This window comes from Peromyscus eremicus, chromosome 10 (genome assembly GCF_949786415.1).
Source record: "Peromyscus eremicus chromosome 10, PerEre_H2_v1, whole genome shotgun sequence".
Taxonomy (NCBI): Eukaryota; Metazoa; Chordata; class Mammalia; order Rodentia; family Cricetidae; genus Peromyscus; species Peromyscus eremicus.
The window spans coordinates 33,808,317-33,830,633 of NC_081426.1; the positions used below are offsets into that span (position 1 = coordinate 33,808,317).

At 41.8% G+C, this 22,317-nt stretch overlaps 1 long non-coding RNA gene across 2 annotated transcripts in view; it reads right to left on the minus strand.

The window, feature by feature from the left end:
- Window positions 1–325: 325 nt before the first annotated feature.
- The window catches only part of LOC131921130 (uncharacterized), a 110,358-nt gene continuing 88,366 nt past the window's right edge, over window positions 326–22,317 (minus strand). The window contains exons 4-6 of one of the 2 annotated variants that reach the window (XR_009381849.1): window positions 7,605–7,813; window positions 2,762–2,886; window positions 326–1,017 (exon numbers count right to left, since the gene is read on the minus strand). This is a non-coding gene — a long non-coding RNA (uncharacterized LOC131921130). The remainder of the gene's footprint in view (window positions 1,018–2,761; window positions 2,887–7,604; window positions 7,814–22,317) is intronic. The other variant, XR_009381851.1, reaches the window with a different exon arrangement.

Here is a 22,317-nt window from a genome sequence, read left to right on the forward strand (position 1 = left end):
GTGAGGGTCCTTCCTCATTATTGCTATGATGGACAGTCCAAAAGGAGAGGTGAAACTAAGGCTGCTGATGTGGACCATTAGCCAGTTAATCGCTCAGAACTGGAAAGAGTATGTATAGTGGCTTCCTTCTGTCGCCATCTGCCAGGAGTAGAATTGGCAGATTGGTCCTCAAAGCTCTAACTTGAGCTCCCCCCCCCCCACACACACACACAGCCACTGTTTAGGGAATTCTGGAACACAATCTTCATCCTGGGCTATTACTCTTCCCTATAGTGGGAGATACATGATTAGAACACAAAATCCTCTTCACCAAACTTACAGAGTCTATAAGAAAACAAATAAATTTTATATAAGTAATTATGTTCAGGTGTAGTATGAATATGGATATAGATATGGATTTTATACAGATTAATATAGGAAGACAAAGACACAGGAAGAGAGGAGGTAAGAGTGTAGGATGACTTTTAGCTGTGTGATCAGGGAGCATCTCAGAGAAGGTGGCCTTTGGATGGAGAGGAGAATAAGGATGAGTGTAGGTGCAGGTGAGAGTGGTCAGGGAGGGTGAAGTACCTGAGGCTAGCCAAGTGAGGAGTGAGCAGGAGGGAGGCAGCAGTCACAGGACATCATACAGTGTGGACTGAAGGAGAGGGTGGGTGCTTATGCTTGATTTAATGCCACTGCATAGGACAGTAGCATCATGCAGTACTCCTTTGAAAAGCCTGACCTGGCTTCTCTGAGGAGACACAGAAGTATGAAACCAGTTCTTCAGGCTTTTGAGCATCCAAGGGAGAGGCAATTGTGGTGATAAGGGCAGTGAGGCAGGAAAGAGCTGAGAGACCTCAGATCACATAGAAAAGACACCAGGCATGAAGGAAAGAGCACAGACTTCCAAGTGATTAAGGCTTTCACTCTTTCTTTGCAAGCTGAGAAGTCAGGTGACTCAGCCCGAATTGGAGGCATTGGTTCTCTGTCTCAGCTGCAGATCGGAGTTGTCTGTCACCGCTTTGACTTGTGTGGCTGCAAACAAAGCATCAGGTGTTAAAAACAGTAACTCTGGGTGGTTCTTTTCTGATTGTGTGGGTTGAACATGTAATGTGTGCTTTCTGAGGAAAAGTGTCCGGAACACTGAGGTGACCTGAAGGTGGGGCTATAGGCCACTGTCTGGCAGACAGCTGCTACTCCTATTGCACATTGTGTCTCTGTGGCTTCTCAGGCCCCTTCTCAGCAGAACACTCTACACCCAGAAAACTGCTCCAAGCATAGGAAACAGGGGCTTCTGAGCCCCGAGGCCCAGCTGTGAAGTTACAGTGTCACTTCTTACCATATTTCTGTTGTAAACCCCAGAGGCAGGTGAAGATGGCCATAGGAATCCCAGGAAATACAAGCCCAAGCTGTGGGCTAGATATGGGTTCTTGGACAATTCCCAGCTGCGCAGTTCCAACAATCCACCAAACTGCTCTGTGCATTTCACTCTTTACACCAATCACAGTTACATCAGCACATAGGGAGCTGATGGTGTTGGTTTGAGAAAAGGTCTTAAAGTTCAGGGTGGCTTCAAACTCCTGATCAAACTCATCCTGCTAAGTGCTAGAAGGACAGGCATATTGCCCCATTCCAAGTGCACGTAGGCATTTTTGAGGATACAGAAAGCTCTACTCATTTGAGGGTTCTTTTTGCATTTTTAATTACTTATGGTTAAGGATAGTCTGAAAATACAGTGAAATGTAGTAAGATATTTAGAGAGGAACACTCATGGAGGGAGGAAGGGAGGAAGAGAGGGAGGGAGCAAGGGAGAAAAAGAGACAGAGAATGAGGGACAGAGAGATTTTTGGGTTAGATCATTTTAATTGCTATTTTTATTTTAAAATTGCTTGACTTGAACATTAGTTGGTGGTCTCTGTGGTGGTCTAAATGAAAATTGTCCCCTATGGACTCACACATTTGAACAACTGGTCCCCAGGTGGTGGCACTGTTTGGGAAGACAGGGACTTGCTAGAAATGTGTCACTGGGGATGGTCTTTGAGGTCTCTAGTCTTGCCCTACTTCCTGTTCTTTCTCTCTGCTTTATGTGTATATGGGAATGATGTGATCAGCCATCTTCCTGCCACCATGCCATGCCTTACTTGATACGATGGAGTCTAATTCTTCTGGAACCGTAAACCAAAATAAGCTCTCTGTTCTTTAAGTTACTTTTGGTTACAGTATTTTATTACAGCAACAAAAAAGTAATAAACTCTTTTACTATGCTGAATTAACAATTTAAACCCAGACACATACTTTCTGGAAAGAACACAACATACATAAGAGATACAGGGTTGGGTGTTCCCTGTGGTCTTGGGGTGCCTCAGGAGTCTTGGAGTGCACTTCTCACAGATAAGAGCAGACTACTGTATTGTACAGTGGACACTCCAAGGGCTGTTGGCATTGAGTGAATGCACTCTTGGCAGGTGGCTTTTGTGGAAGGGTGGGTGGTGATCTTCACAAAGCACAAGCTAAGTGAAACATCTTGAGCCATCAGAGAAATGCAAATTAGAGGTATTTTGAGGTTCCACACATCCCACCCAGTCAGAATAGCAACCACCAATGAAAGAAATGCTGGCAAAGATGTGGGGAGGGGGAAGCCCTTATTGACTGTTGGTGGGGGTATATGCTAGTGTAGCCATGACAGAAGTCAGTAGGAATAGTTCTCAAAACACTAAACTTAGAACTGCCATATGACCTAGCTACACCACTCACAAGCATAGGTACCCAGAGAACTTACCTGCACATGTATGTTCATCACAGCTCTAGCTACACTAGCTGGGAAGTGGAATCAGCCTAGATGTCCATCACCAGATGAATGGATAAGGAAAATATGGTACATATGCACAACGGAATTTTCTTCAGCTGTAAAGAAAAATGATACTATGAGACTTTCAGTAAAAGAGATAAAAATGGAAACTATTTTGAGCACAGTAACCCACAATGAGAAAGACCATCATCAGATATTCTGTGTCACCTGTAGATCCTAATCTGTAACATTAAATATGTGAGTCCAGGTTGGAGAAGATGTGGGTAAAGGTCAGGAAAATTGAAAGGAGGCCAGGAAACTGGAAAAAATAACGAGATTCTCTCATTCTCTCTCTCTCTCTCTCTCTCTCTCTCTCTCTCTCTCTCTCTCTCTCTCTCTCTCTCTCTCTCCCTCTCCCTCTCCCTCTCCCTCTCCCTCTCTCTCTCTCTGTGTGTGTGTGTGTGTGTGTGTGTGTGTGTGTGTGTGTGTGTGTGTGTAAAATAGTAGAACACAGTAGATGTTGAAATACTGAGGGGGGCAGGATAGAGAAAGGAAATGGGGAACAGAGAGATGAGGGGAGACAAGGGAGTGAGAACCAACTAATATAAGACATAAATAAAAACACATGGGGAAAGTATTAATTTAAAGTTAATTTAAAATTAATTTTCTTTTAAAAAGGGAAAAAGAAAAAAGAGCTTGTATTCAATAGTAGCATCCAAAGCCCAGTATTCAGGCTTTCCCGGCAGCTAGATATGCTGATATGACACAAAAATCTCATCCAAGCTGCGATGTCACCGTGTTCATACTTGGGAATGTATGTGAATGAGATGGTTGCTATAAAATCTCTTAGAAGCAAGCCAGAGACATTCATATTTGAGTTATCATTATAACTGAAATCATTGGAATACCAGCAAAAAAAAAAAAAAAAAAAAAAAAGAGGCCCAAAGAAATGACAGTTAATCACACAAGGAAAGTGCATGGGATGGGACAAGAGACGTTTGATTTTAAGCTCTCGTTTCTGCTTTGCATAGGTTCACATGACTCCCAGCATGAACTTTATTCTAGCACCACTGCTGTAATCTGCTGCTGCTGATGAGACACAGGACTCATAGCCTAGGGACAGGTAAGATGACTCACTTAATGTCACCCAGGAAATGGGGGCAAAGGGCAGAGTTCAAATTCTAGCACTTTAGCCCCAGAGGTCAAGTCCTTTGCTATAGTCATGCTGATTCTCTGGTTGGGCTTTGAGACTAGAGATTTTCTGTGGCTTCTTTTGCCTCTCTCCACCAACCACCTCCACCAATATTGACCACAGGTCACTAAAACTCTGTAGGCCATATAACTGATTTCTTTTTTACAATTTTATTTAATTAATTAATTAATTAATTAATTAATTAATTAATTTTTGTTTTCCGAGACAGGGTTTCTCTGTGTAGCTTTGCGCCTTTCCTGGAACTTGCTTTGGAGACCAGGCTGGCCTCGAACTCACAGAGATCCGCCTGCCTCTGCCTCCCTAGTGCTGGGATTAAAGGCGTGCGCCACCACTGCCCAGCCCATATAACTGACTTCTATACTAGAAACTAACAAAACATATTCTGTTTTTCCTAGTGCTTAGATGATCCATGACTCTGTCTGTTTATATTGTCAACCCGATACAACCTGGGAAGGGAGAAACTCAGTTGAAAACTTGCTTCTATCAGAATGTCCCGTGGGCATGCCCATAAATGACAATTATCTTAATTGTCAGTTGACATGGGAGGGCCCAGCCTCCCAAGGAAAGTGATCGTGGCCTGTCTAAGAATGCTAGTTGACGAAGCTAGAGAGCAAGCATTTCTGCATGGTTTCTGCTTCAGTTTCTGCCTAACTTCCTTTAGTGATGGACTGTGACCTGGAAGTGTAAGAGGAAATAAGTCCTTTCATCCCCAAGTTGCTTTGGTCATGGTGCTGTCACAGCACCAGAGAAATTAACCAGAACAATCTAGTTACTCTGTAGTCTTGGAGTTTACATCTGTCTACACAGAGGTTTTAGAAGTCACTCCTTTGCTCTCTGCAGAGTTGGGCAAGCACCTCCATGCTCTTTAACAACTTGTGTTACACAGAGTGATATCAAAAGTTTTCATTCCTATTTTTCTAAGTGATAAAGGAATGTGTCCTATGTGCTGAGACTTAAAGTATCTGTGGTCTTGAAGCAAAGTCTCAAAATTCAAGTTAGTGCTCTTCTTTGTGTTCTTAGGTCTGTGTATAAGGCATGAGTATTTCTGAATGAATGATATAATGCTCCATTGGCCTATGTGTCCATAAACCCTGACTTGTCTCCAGGCCTTTGAGCTTGGTGTTTCCTTCCCTTCATAATAAGTGCTACCCATCAGTATGGATTAAATACTGTCCCTTTGGAAGATTCTCAAAGCTCATCCTCTGGTATCTATAAATGTGGTCTTATTCCTAAACTGGGTCTTAGCACACTACCAAGTTTGAACTAAGTTTAAGGTGGGCCTTAATTCAACGTGGCTGTTCCTTTATATTAAAGGGCATTTGGACAGAGACACTCAAACAGATAATGTGAAGGCATAAGGAGAAGAGAACTGAGCACACTGTGGGGAATTAGTGCCACCCTGGGTGACATACCAGGACCAGGCTCTCTCCAGCAGAAGTACCCACTCTGCCCGTACATCAAGCTCAGATTCTAGCCTAGAGGACTGTGCCAAATGACCTTTCTGTTTCTTAGGCCTCTATGTTGTGATGGGCAGAGACAGGAGTTCACTAGGGCTTGCTGGCTACCAGCTTAGATCCATATTCAATGAGGGACCCTGTCTCAAGGGAATAAGGTGGAGAATGATAATGCAGGATACCTCTTCCTCTGGCTTCTGTAAATGCATGCCAGTATGTGCGAGTGTACACATATGTGCATATACCACACACACATATACACACACACACGCGCACATCTATGTGTGCGCATGCGTATGTGTGAATAAAAATGCAGTGAATCTCAAAGAAGTATTACAAGTAACCTTTTGATAGTTGCCATCACATTTTCTTTTTGACTTGATTCATTTGGGTACCGCTGTGTCCAGACTTAAGAAATCAGCCAAATGTACGTGTTGTATCCATGGATGTGTGCATCCACAGCACCCTTTCATCTGCAACTGTGGACTCTTTGACTTTCAAGTGTGCTGATTCCAGGGTCTACTAAAAATAAATGTTTGCCTTATTGACATGCTGGCTCATTTTCAAATTGCTTTTTTAAAAAACACCAGAGTCTTTTCTGCAGCTGAGGTTTGTGTAACCTTTATCGATCTTATTTTACTTCTAATTACACATGTTCTTCATTTGTAGCTAACAGAGGCTCTTGTCACCGATCCTGTCAAATTTGATCCATGACACTTTAATTATTGTAATCTTTTTTTCCTGCAGCAGTAGCAAGGATTGTCCATATACATTTTTGTTAGCCTGATTCTTTATGTGAAGAAAGGATAATTTGGATTTTAAGGCGATGGTTTCCAGCTGTGGTCTCTATACACACTCTTTTATGTGTCTTTGTGTGTTCAGAATAAAACATGTGGTTACACACATGTGTGTGAGTGTGCACATGGAGGCTAACAGACAACCTTGGCTGTCCTTCCTCAGACACCACCAATTTGTGTTTTTTAGACACAGTGTATAGGTGTGTCAAGGGGGCTGAAGTGTAGGTATAAGATGTATTTGTGTGTGTGCATACAAGGTGAGGCAAGGGGTCAGTAACTAAAACATCCTCTATGCTTCACAGTGCTTTGTCTGCCACTAACTATGGATCCTCAGACTTATTTATCTTTCTGCCTGGTTTTCTAACTTAACAAGACAATTGACAAGGAAAACAAACAACCGAAATGAAACCTTTTAAACTACTCATCTTATATTCTTTAATGATACATTACAAGAGTCCTCTCTGTTCTGTTACAAAGCATGGACCTCTTTGGCTCTGGGTGTGGGCATCTTTGGGGGATCCTTCACAATTGCAAGGCTTATCTTCCCTAATCTTCTGTAATGTTGGAGGTCCTGATTGCTCAGGGAAAGGTACTGAATTTCTGGAGGGCTTCAGGGGAAAGGGGAGGGGCTAAAGGAGAGAGAGTTAGAGCTCCTTTAAAATGGAGGAAATCGTGCCAACCTCGCAGTGTTCTGTACACAATGCAGCTGCACCAACAAGTCCCAAATGCTATCATATATGTTCACATTTTGCCCCACATCTGGCAGACTTCTCCACAGTCCTGATCTTCTGCCAGCCTTCTATAAAGGAGAGTGTGGGGTTGTAAAAAGTAGGAACAATGTTGCCTTGGAGGACTTCAAGATATTCAGCCTGATTTTATTTCTGATTGAAGAATAGAGAGCATATGCTTTACTATATATCTACCTGGCCTTTCTGTCCACTCTCTAACTCTGTCCGTCTCTCAGAGCTCCAAGAATGACACAATTATGCTGTATCAATGAGGATCTTACCTTTGGATGATTTGGGTCTACGTGATAGGCAGCAAGGCACATGTTGGTGAGCTGAGGATAGGTTGGGTGTTTTTTTCACTTGACTTTTCCCCTCTGTGCCCACCATGGTCAAGTTGAAATGATTTACAATTCCTTTTAGGAATCCTTTGCCAAGCAGCAATTCCAGGTTCCTCTCCCCTCCCTAGAGTCCCTCTAAACCTAGTAGTGGCAATATACCATTCTGCTACTCATGTCATTTGCTTTCTCACAAACCTGCCCAGCCCTTTGTAAATTGTTTTCTATTAGAATACTATTTCTATCCCCTAGTTTGGGTATGCCTTCCTATGACTAATGTAGAACTGTTGCTAGGAGAAGAACTCACACCCAAGGTCATCCTTTCTTGTCTCCTTGTTTCAAGGTGGGTCATATGACTTAGTTGGACCAAGCGAAGCCTCTTTGGAGGCTGTTCCATGTCAATTCCATGTTCTGAGTCATTTCCAGGGCCATTCTCCAGACTGTGGTTCATGATGATATCACAGGTTATGGAAGGAAGCATCACAGGTCATGAATGCAGGCTAACTCCCAGAGTCCCTATGTTGAAGGAGAAGAGCATAACCTGGAAGGTTAGTGAAAAATTGAATATGTGACATGGTGAGCTGTTGAGCATTGGCACTTCCTCACTTGTCTCTCCTGAGTAGCAGAAAGATGCTATTTCTATTGTACTTGCTACGTTCAGTTTCCTTGGATACAGTACTTCTGATCTCTATACTACAACTTTATTATGACATTTATTGACACATTGTGGATGAGGAAGTGAAGGCCCAGCATGCTACTCCTAATTCACATTGCTATTATGGACTGAATTGTGTCCTCCAAGGATTCATATTGAAACCACTTTCTTCTAGTTCTCTGGAATCTGAATGGGTTTGGAATAGTCTTTAAAAAGGTAATTAACATTATCTAAAGCCATTGTGTTTTCATCATATGCTTGGTGTCCTTATAAGATGAAAACGTTGGGATGCAACACCTACAAAATGAAGACCCTGTGAGGCTTTGAAAACCAGGAAGAACAAGGGCACTGATAAGTCACAGAGATGACACAGAGAGAGCAAAGCTTGGCCACATCTTGATTTTAGACTTTCAGACCAGGGAACCACAGGAAATCAATGCTGTTGTTTGTGCCTCCCCAATCTGAAATATTTTGTTATGGTGGCCCCAAGATACCAAGGTGGCATCATAATCAAGAAGAATTCTTGGCTGTACCCAGCATCTAGAGCTAGGAAAGCCTACACCTTCAGACCTGGAGGAGGTATTTAACCAGTAATTCCAGGTATGGAGGAAAATTGCTGAACAGATTGACATGTGAACAGGGTAGAATTCTTTAGTTTCTATTTCTCCTTATACCCCCACCCCCACCCCTACTTTCTCTGCCAGTTCTCTTTTCCACTGTACCTTGGTGTCTTAGTTAAGGTTCCATTGCTGTGAAGAGACACCATGACCATGGGAACTCCTATAAAGGGAAACATTTAATTGGGGTGGCTTACGGTTTAGAGGTTTTGTCCATCACCATGGTGGGACATAGTGGCACGCAGGCAGACATAGTGCTGAAGAAGGAGCTGAGATCACAGGCATCTTTGATTCACAGGCAACAGAAAGTGAACTGTGATGCTGGGCATAGCTTGAACAAAGAAGACCTCAAAGCCCACCTCAAGATTGACACGCTTCCTCCAACAAGGCCACACCTATTCCAACAAAGCCACACCTCCTAATGGTGCCACTCCCTATGGGCTTATGGGGGCCAATTACATTCAAACTATCACACCTAGGGTAATATTTCGTGATGAAATCCTGTAGTTAGGGTCTCTACCTCTTTTTTCCAGATGTGGGAACTTCAGCTCTCAGAGGCAAAATGATTTCCCAGAAGTATCAGCATGCTGTTCTGCAGTTCTACCATACTACAAAGGAAATTGGAGCTCATGGAGGAGATGCTAAGTGGCTTGCCAATGGAAACCTAAAACCTGATCTTTTGACCTTGGTGTCACTTCCTGCCCCACAGAGTAAGCAAAGCAAGTCATTTTGCAAAAGATGACACCTTCTAGGTGCTATGAATTATACAATAGTCTCATATTACAAAGGATCCTCGGATGTTTAGAGAAGTGAAGGAATTGATAATGAGTGATGCATGAACCTCTGCCAGGGTCCAGGGATATAAAGGAGTAAGATTTTGACAGGTTGAGTAATGCACAAAAGAGGGTAACAATCACAACTCCTGTGGGGAGGAGAGGTGGTTGTGGTCAGGGATGATGCCCCAATGCTTTTGCTTTTGAGGCAGCTCATTTGAACAATGTTTGGATCAGTCTCTGGCTTTCAAGGTCTCACTTTGCATTCAGCTTTAGATATCTTCCCTTGGCATAAAACATTGTTACCTACAATTACAGTGAGGCACCCCAGGGTTATTCTAGTTGTATGACCTTGGGCAAAACTTCTAATCTCCCAATGTTCAATTTTCTTTTCAATAAAACAGCAGTAATCAATACATCATAAGCTTGATGGGAAAATTAAACATTTTAAATGCCTAATATGAATTTAAGCTATCATACACGATGCATCAATTTTGATTCCCCTGGCTTCATATCAATTTTTCTACCCCTGCAATGTACATAACACTTCAGTTGTTGAGCTCTCTAGGTAGTTGTTGGGGTTAAATTAGGTGATGTGTTTGCAGGCAACTAAAAGATTTTAAACTGTTAGAGTACGTGTAAGGTTATAACAGTTACTCTTTCTGCTATTATGTCTCCAAACACTGGACGTGAAAGTTGTTCACTAAAGCTTATTGAATAGAGTTCTATTAAATCAAACTCCCTTGTTTAAATTTTGGTATTTTTTCCAACAAAGAAAAGCCCAAATTTGTTCTAAATCACAATAGTACAGTTGTTAACATTCATGAATTAGAGAAAGGAAGAAGCATAACTTAAATATCAATTTAAAGCTGCAATGCCAATTTGTAAGTAACAAATGGACATGATGATCCATGAAAAACTTATGCTGCAGATTATCTGTAGAGTGACCACTTACCAAAAAAAATCATCATGCAGTCAAGGATAAATAATAGATTCATTTCCAAGACAGGTCGTTTTCAATTTTTTTTTAAAGAAAATACATAGGAAAACCCTTGTGTGTGAGTGTGTGTGTGTGTGTGTGTGTGTGTGTGTGTGTGTGTATAGGCACATGTGCAGGTGGGCATGGTTAGAGATGTGAGACAGATACTGGGTGCCCTGCTCTATCTCTACTATACAGAGGTGGTCTTACACTGAACATGGAGCTCACTGTCTTTGGGCTAGGCTCTCTGATCAGAAAGTTCCAGTTGATCCTTCTAGCTTCACCCTCTTCTCCTAGCACTGGGTCACAATGAGCCCAGCAACAGTCAGCATTCATATAGGTTCTGGGATGTCTTAACTCAGGTTCACACTCAGGCCCACATGCATGTGCAGCAAGAGCTTTTACCCATTACACCACATCTTCAGCCCAGGGAACCTCTTTTGAATATATTCCTGATGGTGATAATGGGATGGACCATGTGAGTCCGAGGTACACATTCCTAATCATTCCACTCTAGAAGAGAACATTGTTTCAAGGAAAATTGAACAGCTCTCAAACAATCAAAGCAGCAAGAAAGTAGATAAAGGCACAGTGGGAGGTCCTTAGATCTCAGCTTTAATAGCAAGATGCTAGAAGAAAGTCTGATGAATATTTAGAATTTTCTGAAGCAGCATTTCTTAGCTGTCTAGATGAGGTTTCTGGTTCACACATTAAGGTTCCTTAGCTTGATCCTTGCATATAAACATTAGGTTATGATCAGGAAGGACTTCTGGGTAATACCTCAAGTCAGCCTTATGCTAAAAATGATGGATAATTTCAATTCTCATTTAATAACTGAGAAAACTACACCTCTGGTAAGGATGCTTACATGATAGATTAGTAGTTCAGATTTTTCAGTTCCCTAGTTTCTTCTCTTTGAAATCCATGATGTAGCTAGTTTTCACAGTGCTGGAAAGTAACAGGCATGCTACTGGAAGGAAAAGACATCATGGATCCCAGTTCTCATCTATATGTGAACCTCCAAAACCTATAAGAAGGACTGGCCTCACAAGTTATGCACACTGCTGTTATAGTGGCACAGATGTTATGAGAATAACAACCACTTTATACTTGAATCTAACGGAATCTCATAAAGACCTATCCCATGAGATGAAACCAGTTTCTGGAACTGTTAACTGGGCCAAGAGCATGTGACTAGATAAGTCATAGGCCTCAGAGGAGAACTTATTACTATTATTCTCCCAAATAGACATAGTATTAAAGTGACTTCTAATGACTTATTGCTATACCCATAGATCAGTGCATCTCTCAACTTTTATCAGGGAAGCTTCTTCTTGCAGTAGATGGCAATTAGTACAAAGAGTCTCATCTGGTCAATGTTCAGAGGATAAAAGATTGTGCTCAGCCCAAAGTGGAAAACACATATCACACTCTTCCCATCAAAGCTCAGGGAAGAGGGGGTGGAAAGACTATAAGAACCAAAGATGGAGTTTCACTTCAAGAAAACAGTATTTCCAGGATACAGCAGGACAGTTGCACATATAAATGCACAGAGACTGTGACAATATGCACAATACCTGTACAAAAGCTTAGAGTGGAGAAGGCTAGGTTTATGTGCATACAGAGCAGGTTGCTGACGCATAAGAGAAAAAGAAAAGATATAGGCAGAGATAGACCATGCCCAAGCGGTGCCTCATACCTATTCCATGTTATCTTGCTTCCATGTGGCCTTGGACCTCTTAATGGGCTTAGCTAGTTGTTCTACCGAATGAATCAATAAGATGATGGTTAACTTAACACAGTATGCAGCACATAAGCCAGTACTGAAATAGCATGACCTTGCCTTCCTACCCATCCCATTTAATGCAGAGTTACGAATCCCTGTTTAGCCTCCCCCAGTTCCCCACAGGGACCCACACTAAGATCCTCTCACCTCCCTTGGTGAACAGGACATAAAACTCAACCATTTGTAAGTAGATGAAAGAGAAGCTCACACTCCCAAACCAATGAAAACACAGAAAGTCACTGTGTTTGTTCTTTGGAGCACAGGGTGAAGCTTGATCTTTAAATACAAGCTTTTTTTTTTTCACTTAGAAACATATCCAGATAGGATGAAAGCTGATATTTTTTAGCATGAAGGACTAGATCAAGCCTTAAACATGTGTACTGAAAAGAAAGAGAAATAAAAGGCTCTCAGGCACTGTGGGGACCTTTGGCACAAGATAAATATATACATTAATTTCAGCTCCTGTATGCTTTTTATTGAGGTGAGAAGCTGTAGGTAACAGTTCACAAGGCAAACACAGGAGCTTCCTGAGTTGAGTAATAATATCATGCTGTGAGCATGAAAGCCATTTGATTGTCCTCTGTAATGAGGAAAGAGGTCACACAGCCAGGAGTATCCCCCAGAGAGTCACTGAAAATAAGACATGGGAAAGATCATCAGGATGCTGGGGATTGTCTTAAGGTGAAATTGGGCAGAGCCATTTGTTCATTCTGCTAGGTGATTCTATTGACCACACTATGGGCATGATGCTCATGGATGTAGGTGAGAGACTTCTGTTCTGCAGATAGACAAGACCTCCAGATGAGTTGGCTTGGCTGGGTCCCCACACTCAACTGGTAATTCCTCTGATAGCACAGAGTAGGGAAGAAATGATTCCTTCTATGCTGAAATTACAAAACAAACAAAAAATAGAAACAAAAACAAAAACAAAAAGCTAGACATCTATAATTTGGCAGTTTTATAATCTGGTATGGAGTATCGGTTTTTACCTGTTGAGCAATGCAGACTTTGGCATTAGAGAAACTTAAGTCCAATTCTATTCTTGTTTTCTACTAATTCCCTGCACAGAACATATTGCTGCCAAGAAAGGCAAAACTTGCCCCCAAACAGTCTCTGTGAACAGGTATGAAGAAATAAGTAGCAGAATTGAAGAATTAAGAAAGCCTGTCACATATAAGGTGAAACACACATGATCTTGCAATTCTGTGTGGTGATGTGGAACATAGGGAGGTGATCTTCATCACAACTATGGCCAACATGTCTCCTGTGTATCCTTCTTTGTATCTAGCACAGCCAGCCAAGAGAAGCTTTGGAGGCTAGGAGAGAATTCTGATTATTAGTAAGATCTTGCTAGGAGAGGGAAAGATGGAAAATCTGCATTACCCATGGCCCCCCAAACGCCATCCTCCCTACCTCCTTCTCCTTTCTTTCTCTGTTCTCCAAGGGTCTTCTCAAAGTCATTGATTTCAGGAGGGGCTCTGCTTCAAATCAGTCTTTAAAGGTTGCTCCATCTATGTGGCTCTCAAAATGACCTCTCATCACTGTTTTTTTTTTTTTTTGCCATGATTAATTTTTTGTTCATGCATTTAACAGTTTATAATAATGCCACACTGCTTCTATATGTTCATTTTTGTATTACGCCTTTTATTTTTCCAGCATTAGTGATGTAAGATTGACAAATAAAAATTGACTGTACTTAAGAAATAGACATACTTTGATATATGGATACACTGTGAAATTATTGCCACAATCAAGCTAATTAACATATCCATCATTTCACATGGTTACTTGCTTTTTATAATGAGAACACTTGAGATTTACTCTCTTAGCAAACTTCAGGAGTATAATACATTAGCTATACACAAGCAGTACCAGCAGAAGACACAGAATTTTGCTGGCCCTTTAGACATCCTAGTGTCCTCTCTCTAATGACATGCCTCTGGTGGCTCAGTCCTAGGGGTGTTTTGTAGAATCAACCTCAGTCAACTCACTCCTCTGCTGCTTCTTTCCCATAATTTATGGCTGTTTTAATATTTTACTTCAAGCAAGTGTGCATTACTGACTTACTGAATAACATAATACTCATTATGCTTGGTAATATAACAATGAATAGGAACAATACTGTTGTCATTAGTGGCCACTCATGCTCCTTCTTATGTCTTATCCACCCAAATATAAACTCCACCATTTTCCCTCTCTGATTATTCCCCAGATGTAATATGATTTCAAAAAATAGTTAATGGATGCAGGAATGAATGATTGGAAATGCCAAGATTGCTCCGTGGATTGCTGTCTTTTTTGTTTATTTTATAAAAATCACATAAAATCTCAGCCCCCAAACACAGGCAATCTCTGAAACCTCCCTGCCTTTAGGTTCTGCAGAGGTGAGGAGGTCTCTTTCCTTATGAATTCTACCGTGATTAGTACCTGTTCGAGGCATATATGTGGGTGATACAAGCAGCCAATGGCATCTGATGCTGGTTAAGGACTGGGTCCCCTGCGAATCTTCCCATGTCTGCTGTAGAAATCATTGCTCAGTTGGACAGCACCTATGGCAACCCTCTCTTCTAGGGTCAGTCTGCACTAGGCTCAAGAGTGTAAGTGGGGAAATATTTCCAATAACCTTGACCATTTCAAACACTTTGCCTTACATCATATGAATTTTAGGATTTTCTACTTCTCCAGCATTATTTTCTTCATTAAAGGTGGGCAGTGGTGATGCACACCTTTAACCTCAGCACTTGGGAGGCAGGTAATGTCTGAGTTCGAGGTCAGCCTGGTCTACAGAGCAAGTTCCAGGATGGCCAGGGCTACACAGAGAAACCCTATCACAAAAAAACAAAACAAAACAACAACAAAAATGTGAACCTGGACTCCAGCAAAAATGGAGTCCTGTGAGATCTTCACAGATGGTTTCTAGGCAATTATTTTTGCATCATATTGCATTGCTTCCATTCAGTGTTTTGTGTTCCTTATGAAGCATGTGTGTGTGTGCAGTGCACATGGGTATGCAAATATGTGCAGAAGTCTGTGAGTCTGTGGATGCATTAGATGTACTTATGTGTGAAGAATAGAGGTCAACTGTGGATGTCATACTCAGGAGCTGCCTGCCTTGGTTTTATTATTATTACTTGTCATATGACTCTCCAATTAGGTTAGGCTGGCTGGCAATGAGTCCTAGGGATTCTTTTGTCTCCACCTCCCCAGAGCCAGCATTGCAAGTCTGCACCACCATGCCCAATTTTATTTATCATGCGTCCTGGGAATCAAATTCAGATCCTTATGCTTGCATAATGAGCATTTTATCAAGCCATCTCCTCACACTGAAAATTTATAAGCATCTAGAACCCCAAGATTACACCTTGTTGATCTTATATCTATAATTATTACCACAGTAGCCATCCAAATCCTCAAGTGTTCTAGGTATGTAAACAAAATAGCAATGTTGCACATCCTAGTCCTATGTGCCTGGAGAGAGAACACCAGTCTTGTTAAGTTTGTCATACGATAAAAATGGTTTTAAATTAATATTTTGAGAATCAGACACTAAACCTCCATGGATGATCCCTTTAAAGTATAAAACCAAAGTGTCAATGTTCCTAGTTGACCATCAGCCTCCTGTTGGTCATTTCTGTCTGTTTCCCTTTCTTCAACATCAATACTTGTTACAACAAGAAAACCAACCAGGAGAAGATCTATAGCTCAACAGGGTGGACTAAGCGGTACTTTCCACTTTAAGACAAAGAGTGAAAGCAAAGCATTCAATATTGACTCTCCATCGGCTCATCTGTTTCTAACGGGCCATCAGGGTGACAGATACAAAAACAGTCGGCCATGAACAACACCTCCTGCTGTCTGAGAAAGATGCCTCTGTGCATGTCTTTGTTCAGAAACAGACAGGAGTGTGAGATGAGCACATTTTTTTTCACAAGTTCAGTGCAACACAGCAGATCAAGAGCTTTCAAACAGGCTCAGCACACACTTGTGTTTACTTTGAAGGATAGAAAAAGGCCAAGTGCTTCATTAACTGTATGATGTGAGGATGCATTGAAAAGGCCTATGAAAGAAAGTGAAGGCACAAACTGTGTGGATCGAAACATGTTAACAAGATCATGGCAAAAATCAGAGAGATGATGTCAGGGCCAGAAACTGATGGCATGTGTTGTAACATGCTGGAAATCATTGGCTTCTATGCTCAGATATTGTAGATATCAACAAGGAGACAAAAAAAACAATGACCAGAGTTTTCTAAGGCTACATGGAAAGAAACATAGATTAGAACCCAGGAACCCAAATTAGTCCTGGCCCAATACTATGTCTGGTAGGCACAGTATTCATGAATACTAGGGAATTCTTTCAAGGACTGCTAGTTTGGACAGCCACCATCTGAGAATTGAATCCTATTCTCATTATTTTTCAGGCCATTTCTTTCCAAATTATCCTTCTTCCATGGATCTAAGTGGTGAAGATATTTTAGGTCATAGGTGAAATGGAATCAACTTTGTGTGTTCAATTCTGAAAGTAAATGGGAAGAGCAAGGGCTGAGGATCAGAACACCAACAGTGTGAAATACATCTGCACAGAGGGTCAAAAGCAGCCTTGGTTCTTTGAGGAGGTATGTGACTTTGTTGGAAAGGCTCAAAATCACATTGTATTTGGAGAGTTTATATAGTATTCATGACATGTCCACCTGAGTAATTGTACTTATATGTAATAAACAATTATGTTTAGTGACAATGTTTGCAGAGGGAATTAGCCTCTTCCTGGGTTTGTATTTTAATACCTGGTAAAAGGATCATGAGACAATTACACATAATTCTTTTTTTATTCTCATTTTTCCCTAAAGGTGAGCATTGTGATAAACTGAAAATCACAAATCCATGTTGTGGCTCTTACTCTGTTAATCAGTGAACTGTGAGTGAATGAGAAGTGAACTCATTACTCCCACTTCTCTCAGATTCTGTTTGTGAAACAGAGGTGATGACATTTCTTCTTCACTCATTCATGTCAGTCTGAACTTAACGGTTACATAAAATATCTAAGTGTAGACTTGAACTCTTAGCTGAGGAACCATTCACTCTTTTACATAGTCTCTAAGGTATAGTTTTATATATATAGGATGCTCGATACTTGTGGGACTTACAAACTAGTGAATGATCCAGGTACCACTTGAGATCTGGTCAGGATGTGAGAAGTCCCAGAGGGGAACGTGGTTGAGGAATTCTTCTGCAGGCTAGAAGAGGCTTCCTGAGAGGAGAGACATGTATGAAAACACTCAAAGCGTGAGTGGACGCAGTCAATTGAACAGAAGTTTGGGGGTCACAGGAGAAGGAACAGCCCCAGGTGTAAAGTGTTTGGTAAACACAGAAGCAAGATAGCATGCATTGGTCCAGAGAATGGAGGGATAGTTGGTGCAGTTGCGTTACAAATTTTAAAGTGAGAAACCACACAGAGATAGTCAGCTGCTACCTGTGCTCCTAAGCCATCTCAGTTTAGAATATAGAAATCTTGGAGTATTTTAAATACATATGCATTGTGTCTGTCTTTGGGAATCACATGTTAACTTATCTGAGAACTCAAAAGCTGAAGTTCCCTGTCAGAAGCAATGTGTCTGACAAATAGTCATCCAAGATCATTGATGGGTGATGTTGCTCTGTATGCTGTGAATGTGTTGCTCTGATTGGTTGATAAATAAAATGCTGGTTGGCCAGTAGCCAGGCAGGAAGTACAGGTGGGATAAACAGACAGGGAGAATTCTGGGAAGGCTGAGTGAGGAGGCACCAGCCTGCTGTCCAGGGAGCAGCATGTAATGACATACAGGTAAAGCCACGGAACACATGGCAACATTATAGATTAATAGAAATGGGCTGAGTTTAGAAAGCTAGTCAGTGGTAGGCCTGAGCTAATGGCTGAGCAGTTTTAATTAATAAAAGCCTCTGTGTGTTTACTTGGGTTGGAGTGGCTGCAGACTAGGTGGAACACAGGAACACTTCAGTTACAGATCATTATTTTTTCTACCCTAACAGGAGCACCTTCAGCTCTTTTTGTCCATGTTTTGATAGTTTTGTGAAAAGTTTCAAGTACTCCAATGCCTGTGGCATTAGTCTGCCTTCAATAGTAAACATCTGAGGATGTTGTGTTGGGGGGTGAAGGTGAAGTGTCAAAGCTGTTATTCATGAACTAAAAACATCTTTTTGGTAAAAAAAAAGTTTTATGGCCACCTTCAACTTTTTTCTTTGATTTCCAGTTGCTGTGCAGAATGCTAGAGGGACATCAGAGAGCACATTGCTCTGGCTCTTCATGGTGGCTGAGCACACCACATTGTCTTTCCCTCTGGTTCAGTTTAATACAGTCTTTAACCTGTGAGGATAATTCTACTGGAGTTGGAAAACACAGAAGATGAGTAAATAGTGTGGATAACAATTGCAGCTTTCTGAGTCTCAGTTCTTGGAGTTTTCACTAAGAAAATATGTGGGCCAATTTTCCCACTGAAGAATGACTGTATTCTTCCCAGAAGGTTCTATTCCATAGGCATTAAACACCAGGAAGTCCAATACTCTAGGCCCTTTCTGCTCTCTGTGTGTTTCTGTGTCTGTCTGTCTGCCTGCCTCCCTCTCTGTCTCTCTGTGTGTCTTTGTCTGCCTGCCTCTCCCTCACACTCCCTGTCTCTCTGTGTGTGTCTCTGTCTCTGTCTCTATCCTTCTGTCTGTCTCTGTCTCTCTCTTTCCTTCTGAGCAGGAATGACAGGGTTTTACCATTGACACCATTCAGGGTTTATGGGGAAAATGATGGCACATCTACCTCAGTCTGGTCTTTTGCTCCTCTCTTATCAGTGAGAGGTCCACTGGCTACCTTGTTCTCTTCCCTACAGTACATTTTACAGCATCTCTTGATCACTCCTGAGGTGATCCATGGGTCCATTCCTTCCTCCCTCTCCTCATTTTCTAGAGTGAATTTTTGCTATCCTTGCAGAGAACCTTCTTTTGTGTTCTCCAGGTACAGCTGCTTCTGCCATGTTCAGAGAAGCTACTCTAACACGAATCTTAAAAGGTCTTATTAATAAAAACAAACCTGGAATTAGATATTGGGGTGAACACTGAAGGATCAGAGAGACAGAACAAGCCACAGCTTCCTCACCTCGCCAGCTTCTCAGCTGATCTTGTTTCCTCAAACTGGAAGCCTCTGTGTCCTCATCCAAATGGATCTCAGCTGAACTCCTGCTAAAAGCCTAAAAGCTTAACCAGACTGGTTTCTTGTCCTTACACCTTATCCACCTTTCTGCTTCCTACAATCACTTCCTGGGATTAAAGGTATGCGTCACCATGCCTGGATGTTTCCAATGTGGCTTTGAACTCACAGAGATCCAGATGGATCTCTGCCTCAAGAATGCTAGGATTAAAGGTGTGTGTACCACCATTTTCTGGCCTCTGTGTCTATCTAGTGGCTGTTCTGTTCTCTGACCCCAGATAAGTTTATTAAGGTGCACAATACAATATCACCACAAGCTACTCTCACTGAGACCCATGACGGCTAGGGTTTGAGTATGAGTTACATGGCCCAAGAGGACCTTTACCTGGAACAAAAGCATTCTTCTCTTCTCTCATTTTTGTAAGAGATGCTTTTTATATCTTGGTCAGTTTAGATTTCAAGCTTCAAAAGATAATATTACTTGTGAGGACCCTTGGCCTCCTGAAAGCTGCTGAAAAATAAGCATCCCCTTGTTCGCCAGGGACTCCTCAGTAGGGCCACATTGGCTGAATCTCAATCCAAGCCAAGACTAATATCTGGGAAACCCAGAAATGGGACCTGTTACCCAGGCTGATCAGGCCCAATTGTGCATGGATATTTGGAGAGCTGAAAATTAACACAGGACTATGATCTCCTGACCTTTGGAAAGTGTAAATTTACCCAACCAAAGCCTTACAAATACGTCTCCACTCTCTACTGCTGGTGTTACAATTTGTAGATGTAACTTGGGAGTTCTCAGCTGAGCTGAGACAGGTTTCCCAGGCCTTGCAAAAGGCACCCCAGTGGTTTACAGCCTTCCAAGCTGGTGTATTGGGCATTGAGTGTTAGGAAGCTGTTTCAGACATCTGAGCTCTTTCTAGCTTGTTCTGAGGTGTGGGAATGGTAGGGTATGGTTTGGGCCCTAGTGGACAGAATTTGAATCATAGGAAATGTATCAATCACTCTCCCTGCTCCCAACATTACTATTGCAGAGTGAATGAAGAAACTTCCTTAGATAATGAAAAGGTGAAATTAAAAGGGAAAACAAGAAATCACAATTTTTAAAGCAATACATGTTCGATAATTAAAACGGGAATTGCCACTAGACTGTCTGCTGTGAGCACCGAGGTATCTACAGCAACATCTGGCCTGTGGATCTCTGTGACTCCAGCACTCTTTCCAGTAACCCTTGGCAATGTTTTCTAATGAAAATTGTCTAGGTTTGTACATGATCTGGACAATAGAGTAATACTCATAAGAAAAGTAAAACTACCGCTAATTCCAATGTATTTGTATAAAAATGCCTTCTATGTTGTGTTATGTTCTTGAACTTAATAAAGTATATTTTTAAATTTTGCATCTCAAAATGGTGGCAAATACAAGAGTTAAAGCCCACCCCAACTAGCATGAATTAGCCATTTGCTGTGTATAAGTATTTCAAAACATGTTATATATTCCCCATAGATATATATGAAGTTCTTATTTGTCATTAAAATGGCAAATGAGTAGGCCAGGGTTTTTGTTACTGTGACAAACGCTTGGCATAAACTCAAGAGAGATTGATTCTTGCTAATGGTTCCAGAGACGCCACTGCTTCTGGACTGTGGTGAGACAGAGAATCATGACCCCATGGGGACCAGAAGAAAACAGCAGGGGGACAGAGACAAGGTGACCAGCAGAAAGCACACCATAGTGACCTACTTCCTCCAACTGAGCCCCACCCCCTGGAGGTTGCCTCACCTTCCAAAGTAGAACTTCTGTGTGGAGACTAAGGAGTCTGTGCAGGAATGTTATACTCAACTCACAACTGAGGAGAATGCAAAGAAAAAGATTTTTCAAAGTTTGTGATCTAGGGTCAGGAGAGCTGTGCAAAGGAGGTTCCTCCAACGGAAAGAGTCGGAAGCTAATCAAAGGTTAGTCTTACCCACAGACAGCCAACTGCCAATGTTAGCCTGGAAGCTGCCTGGTCACTGCTTTCTCTTTCTGCCATGAGTGTGAGGTTCTGTCCTTGTATCTTAGATGTGTGTCATTTAGTTTTTAAGTCTTTGGAGAAAGGGACCATGTTGAGATCTTATGAGGGAACCATCATGAGATGGGTTCAATGCCACTTCTAGTTTATTTGGTTTGTTCTTTGTGGGGGTAGTAAGCTGTGGTGATCAGAAAGTCTACATTATATTGTAGTGTTCAGTACAAAGTTGTTCTCCCTAGATTCATAAGAGAAATGTTTCCTTATTGCGGGAAGCTGAGGAGGTTGTGAGTGAATGTGTGTTATTGACAAGGACCAATGCCTTAGACCCAGGGGAACTGGCAAAGCCTTCCTCTGGTTCCTGTGTGAATGTTGACAGAGTGCACAGAAAACATGGATCACAGCATTCTTTTCCAGGATGCTTACAGAGACCTCCTATGGAGTCTAGCTAATGCCTTCCCTGTGGTTACATAATAAACCCACTGAGGTTCTGGGGTGTTGCATAATAGATGTGCTCCACTCGATCCCAGGTTTTCTGTACTTGTGTCTGTCTTTTCTTCATCCCTTCTTTTTTGTTGTCAGGTTTCCTGGAACAAGCCTTGATGGACATAGAACTGTAGAGGATTGTCCTTGCTTAGCCACATGACATGCTTTGGTCAATGAAATTAGAGGAAGTACTGACATACTCCCCTGTGAAACAGGGGCTAAGAAGAGAGTCCCTGAAAGGGCCCCTGTCCCACCAGCTTTCTTGCTCGCCTGCTCTCCACCTTGCCAGTGTCTCATTTAAGAAAATCTCTGCCACCAAGGGTGGTGCCTACCTTTAATCCCAGCACTCGGGAGGCAGAGGCAGGCAGATCTCTGTGAGTTCGAGGCCAGCCTGGGCTACAGAGTGAGTTCCAGGAAAGGGGCAAAGCTATACAGAGAAACCCTGCCTCGAGGAAAAAGAAAGAAAGAAAGAAGGAAGGAAAGAAAGAAAGAAAGAAAGAAAGAAAGAAAGAAAGAAAAGAAAAGAAAAGA